Source organism: Rhinopithecus roxellana, chromosome 17, assembly GCF_007565055.1.
Source record: "Rhinopithecus roxellana isolate Shanxi Qingling chromosome 17, ASM756505v1, whole genome shotgun sequence".
Lineage (NCBI taxonomy): Eukaryota > Metazoa > Chordata > Mammalia > Primates > Cercopithecidae > Rhinopithecus > Rhinopithecus roxellana.
Window position 1 is genome coordinate 27,488,400 of NC_044565.1, and position 6,083 is coordinate 27,494,482.

Below are 6,083 nucleotides of genomic sequence, written 5' to 3' on the forward strand. Positions count from 1 at the left end.
AAACAGACGGGAAGAAGGCATAGGCTGTAAGACAGTAAGGCAGGGATAACATTGGTTGGCCTTCAAATTTCAATGATAGGTTTTTGTTGCTTATAATTTTTAAAAATGCTGTGTAATTATTGTTACAATATTGTTACCTATGAGATAAATTAGACAGTTAAGAAAAATGCTTGTTGTTTCCAGGACACACATCATTCATCTGAGGATGCGTATCAGACTTACTAGTGCCTGTATGGCATGAACTTTGGGAGTCAACTTGAAATTTTGCCCCTGACTTGGCCTCTAAATAATTGTGAGCAGAGTTTTAAACTCTCTGAGCTTCATTTCCTCCCCTCCAAAGGGAGATGACACAGCTTCTCTTCAGGGCTGTTGGTGAAGGTTCCACAAGATGAGATACTGCCGGTCAGTGCCTGGCATGAGCGGGTGCTCAGTGCACCTACACTGTGTCCGTTCTCGTGATCCCGAGCCATGAGCTCAGCAATGAGCTGAGCCGGCTGCCACCATTCTTGGATAGTAGACAGCACAACGCCTTCCAGACAAAGGTATGTAACATGTTTATTATTGACCTTCTGCTGGCAAGGATGAAAATACAAAATAACATATTTATTGAATATTTATTTCTTCTTGGGGATTAAAGAAAATAAAGGTGATAATTTATCTGCTTCCGTTCCCAGGGCCTATGCACTTGGGGCCAGGGCCGTAGTCTTCAAACTGACTCCCACTTTCCTCACGCACTCCCTACCAGCCTGTACTCTGCCTCTCCGTGAGTACCCACTCATTATTCATTCATTATCTTAATTACTTGTTAAATTTTAAGTTAATTATTTCATTCACTATTGATTAATTTATTATTCTAAACCTCCTGATGTTATTTTCTTCATTGGGCTAAGTGTTTCCTTATTGGTGCCTAGTGCCTTGAATAAACTAATACAATTTGTCTTACAGAAAATCACCTAACGTTTTTCATTTTTCTTTTTCTTTTCTGAGTCAGAGTCTTCAATCTGTCACCAGGCTGGTGTACAGTGGCACGATCTCAGCTCACTGCAACCTCTGCCTCTTGGGTTCAAGCGATTCTCCTGCTTCAGCCTCCCAAGTAGCTGGGACTACAGGTGTGTGCCACCACACCCAGCTAATTTTTGTATTTTTAGTAGCGATGGGGTTTCACCGTGTTGGCTAAGATGGTCTCGATCTCTTGATCTTGTGATCTGGCTGCCTTGGCCTCCCAAAGTGCTAAGATTACAGGCATGAGTCACTGTGCTCCACCCTGTTTCTCTTTTCTTTTCTTTTCTTTTTTTTTTTTTTGAGACAGAGTCTCCCTCTGTTGCCAGGCTGGAGTGCAGTGGCTCGATCTCGGCTCACTGCAACCTCTGCCTCCCAGGTTCAAGCAATTCTCCGGCCTCAGCCTCCCGAGTAGCTGGGACTACAAGTGGGCACCACCATGCCCAGCTAATTTTTGTATTTTTAGTAGTGATGGGGTTTCACCATGTTGGCCAGGATGGTCTCGATCTCTTGACCTTATGATCTGCCTGCATCAGCCTCCCAAAGTGCTGGGATTACAGGGGTGAGCCTGTCAAAAACCACGCCTGACAGGGCCATGTTTTTCTTAATAAAAACAACTACCTCCCATCTCATTGCAAAGAGGGGGCCTGTTCTCTATCTTTGGTAAATGGAAGAAATTTAGTCCACTCTGGTGATGGGGAATAGCTGTTTTAGTTATATAATTAGGGGTGGCCTTGCTGTGAGTAAAGTGTCAGACTCTGACTGGTGAGATTAAGAAAGATATGGTCCCAGATGAATTGCAAAAGAGTTATTTTAGATTTTATGTCTGCTAACAGCACAGAATGATGCTGCTACAGGATACTTAATGCCACAACCCCCTTCACCATGCAGAGACCCAAGCAGTTTCTCTCCAGGCACTTCTCTTAAGCCTGGAAACACCTCCCTTTCTTCTGCCTGCCTGCCCCCTTTCATCCAGAAATCTTTTTGAGGCTTGGGTCCTTAACTGACGAAACTCTGAGAGCTCCCTTTGACCAAGATACCATCAAGAAGGAAGGAGAATTGTCTGAATAAGTTAGAAGGTAACTAGCCGTAGAGTACTCTAACTGAAGTTCCTGTGGGATGCTAAAAACAGAAGAAGATCCAATTAAAGCTGATGAGCATATTGGCTCACAGCATATTGATTGATATCCCAGATAGCAAAAGAATTAACAAAAGAATATTTGGAAATGTGTACTCAGATTTAGTAAACGTCCAATAGGAGGAAAACAAGATTAATTTTTTTGTGTGTGTGATGGAGTCTTGCTTTCTTGCCCTGGCTGGTGTGTGGTGGCACGATCTCAGCTCACTGCAACCTCCACCTCCAGGTTCAAGTGATTCTCCTGCCTCAGTCTCCTGAGTAACTGGGACTACAGGCATGTGCTACGACGCCTGGCTAATTTTTGTATTTTTGGTAGAGACGGGGTTTCACCGTGTTGGCCAGGCTGGTCTCAAACTACTGGGCCTCAAGTGATCCACTCACACCTTGACCTCCCAAAGTGCTGGGATTACGGGCATGAGCCACCATGCCTGGCCTTAAAATTTTTGTCATGTCAAAGTTCAATGTTCAAAAGGCTAAAAACATGACTTACATACGAACACTAGTTGAGAGATTCAACAGGACATTAAAGCTATTTCAAAGTAGAATTCAAGAATGTATTTAGTCAGGAAAGGCATGCTGAAATTACTTAGCTAAGAGTATTAGTTACTTGGGTTGCCATAACAAAGTACTGTAGTGAGTGATTTAAACAAGATACATTTATTTTCTCATAGTTCTAGAGGCTGAAAGTCTGAGATTATGGTGTTGGCAGAGTTGGTTCTTTCTGATATTTCTTTCCTTGGCTTACTGATGTCCACCTTTTCCCTTTTTTTCATTGTTTTTGTTTTTATTTTGAGACAGGGTCTTGCCCTGTCACCCAGGCTGGAGTGCAGTGGTGCAGTCATAGCTCACTGCAGTCTCCACCTCCCAGGCTCAAGCAATCCTCCCACCTCAGTCTCTGGGGTAGCTGGGACTACAGGTGTACACCACCATGCCTGGGTAATTTTTTATTTTAAATTTTTTGTAAAGACAGGGTCTCAGTATGCTGCCTCAACTGGTCTTGAACTCCTGGGCTCAAGCAATCCTCCCAAAGTGCTGGGATTACAGGCGTGAGCCACAGCACCTGGCCTCCCTTTTGTCTTCACGTGGTCTTCCCTCTGTGTGTCTGTGCCCTGATCTCTTCTTACGAGGACAGCAGTCATACTGGATCAGGGCCCACCCTAATGACCCCATTTTAACTTAATCACCTCTTCAAAGGCCCTATTTCCAAATGCATTCTGAGGAAGTAAGGGTTCGCACTTGAACATATGAATTGTTTTTAGCAGGAGATGGTTACTGTCCAAAATTGCTTGATGTCCTAAACAGGGCAAGAAAACTGTAAGCTTTGGGGTAACTTTCTTGACCAGAGAAAAATTGTTTTCTAATCTACTCTTGCAGTGAGCTGAGTCGCACAACAGCACTCCAAAAATATAAAATTAAGAATCTAGGCCAGGCATGGTGACTCTCGCCTGTAATCCCAGCACTTTGGGAGGCCAAGGCAGTCGGATCACTTCAGGTCAGTAGTTTCAGACCAGCCTGACCAGTATGGTGAAACTCTGTCTCTACTAAAAATAAAATAATTAGCCAGGCATGGTGGCGGGCACCTGTAATCCCAGCTATGCAGGAGGCTGAGGCATGAGACTCTTGAACCCGGGAGGCAAAGGTTGCAGTGAGCCAAGATCACACCACTGCCCTCCAGCCAGGGTGACAGGGCGCAAGACTCCAATTCAACAAAAAGAAAGAAAAAGATTCTGTCTTTTATGACACTAGATCTAACTGAGCCTCAGCTCAGCTTTCTTAGCTATTAACACTGTGCTGACTGAAAGCGATCTTTGTCTGACCTTGATGTTGGCTGGACACGCTCCAGTGCTAAGTCATTTCCAGAGCCCCCAAGTTATGTCAGATTCATAAGGTACTAGCGCTTTTCTCTGTGGTATACATAGGGGAAATACTCTATCACCCATCTTTGGAAAACTTCAATCATATCCTTCGTGTTTCCCCTTAATCGTAATAGCTTTCTTATTATTATTACAAAGATAATATATTTTGTTATTAAACAAGCAGGAAATCTTATCCCTTTCCCCACTGTAAACAAGAGAGCTACGAATAAAATTCTACAGAGTTCTCTGCACAAGTAGGTGGTGATTTTCTTGACAATTTTTTTTTTTTTTTTTTTTTTTTTTGAGACAAGGTCTCACTCTCACCCAAGCTAGAGTGCAATGGTGTGATCTCAGCTCACTGCAACATCCGCCTCCTGGGTTTAAGCGATTCTCCCGCCTCAGCCTCCCAGTAGCTGGGAGTGCAGGCATGCACCACCATGCCCGGCTAATTTTTGTATTTTTTGTAGAGACAGGGTTTCACCATGTTGGCCAGGCTGGTCTCGAACTCCTGGCCTCAAGTTAGCCACCTGCCTCGGCCTCCCACAGTACTGGGATTACAGGCATGAGCCACTGCACCCAGCCTTCTTAGCAAATTTTTCTTTTTTTTTTTTTTTGGCTGAGCACAGGGGATTTTATTGATGGTACACGACAAGGTGGGGCTCCCTAGGCCCCTCCCCTCTTCAAGGGGTCTACATGGAAACTGTGAGGGGAGATTCAGTGTGGCGGGGGACTGAGTGTGGCAGGGACTCCCCAGCAGTGAGGGCCTCTCTCTTCCTCTTGTGCTCTCGCTGGGGCTGGTGGTCCAGGGGTCTTACTCCTTGGAGGCCATGTGGGCCATGAGGTCCACCACCCTGTTGCTGTAGCCAAATTCGTTGTCATACCAGGAAATGAGCTTGACGAAGTGGTCGTTGAGGGCAATGCCAGCCCCAGCGTCGAAGGTGGAAGAGTGGGTGTCGCTGTTGAAGTCGGAGGAGACCACCTGGTGCTCAGTGTAGCCCAGGATGCCCTTGAGGGGGCCCTCCGACGCCTGCTTCACCACCTTCTTGATGTCATCATATTTGGCAGGTTTTTCCAGATGGCAGGTCAGGTCCACCACTGACACGTTGGCAGTGGGGACACGGAAGGCCATGCCAGTGAGCTTCCCGTTCAGCTCAGGGATGACCTTGCCCACAGCCTTGGCAGCACCAGTAGAGGCAGGGATGATGTTCTGGAGAGCACCGCGGCCATCACGCCACAGTTTCCCGGAGGGGCCATCCACAGTCTTCTGGGTGGCAGTGATGGCATGGACTGTGGTCATGAGTCCTTCCACGATACCAAAGTTGTCATGGATGACCTTGGCCAGGGGTGCTAAGCAGTTGGTGGTGCAGGAGGCGTTGCTGACGATCTTGAGGCTGTTGTCGTACTTCTCATGGTTCACACCCATGACGAACATGGGGGCGTCCGCAGAGGGGGCGGAGATGATGACTCTTTTGGCTCCCCCCTGCAAATGAGCCCCAGCCTTCTCCGTGGTGGTGAAGACGCCAGTGGACTCCACGACGTACTCAGCGCCAGCATCGCCCCACTTGATTTTGGAGGGATCTCGCTCCTGGAAGATGGTGATGGGGCTTCCATTGATGACAAGCTTCCCGTTCTCAGCCTTCACGGTGCCATGGAACTTGCCGTGGGTGGAATCGTACTGGAACATGTAAACCATGTAGTTGAGATCAATGAAGGGGTCATTGATGGCAACAATATCCACTTTACCAGAGTTAAAAGCAGCCCTGGTGACCAGGCGCCCAATACGACCAAATCCGTTGACTCCGACCTTCACCTTCCCCATGGTGTCTCAGGGATGCGCTGGCGATGCAAAAGAAGATGCGGCTGACTCTCGAACAGGAGGAGCAGAGAGCCGCAAATTTTTCTAGAAATGAAATCACTGGGTAAAGCAGCATGTGTGTTTAAATTTTTAATAGATACTGTCAGGCTGTACTACAGAAAGGCTGTTTCTGTTTTTCCTGTCACACACAGTGTTTTCCAATGCCTGCTTGTTTTCCCATATCCCAGTCAACACTAGTTGTTTTGTGCTTTGTTTCTTAAACCAATTTTTTAAA

At 46.4% G+C, this 6,083-nt stretch overlaps 1 pseudogene across 1 annotated transcript; it reads right to left on the reverse strand.

Annotated features, from left to right (window-relative positions):
- Positions 1–4,592: 4,592 nt before the first annotated feature.
- On the reverse strand, positions 4,593–5,880 carry LOC104674416 (annotated as a pseudogene). The gene has a single exon (XR_749640.2). The product of XR_749640.2 is annotated as a glyceraldehyde-3-phosphate dehydrogenase pseudogene (transcript).
- Between the last annotated feature and the right edge of the window lie 203 nt (positions 5,881–6,083).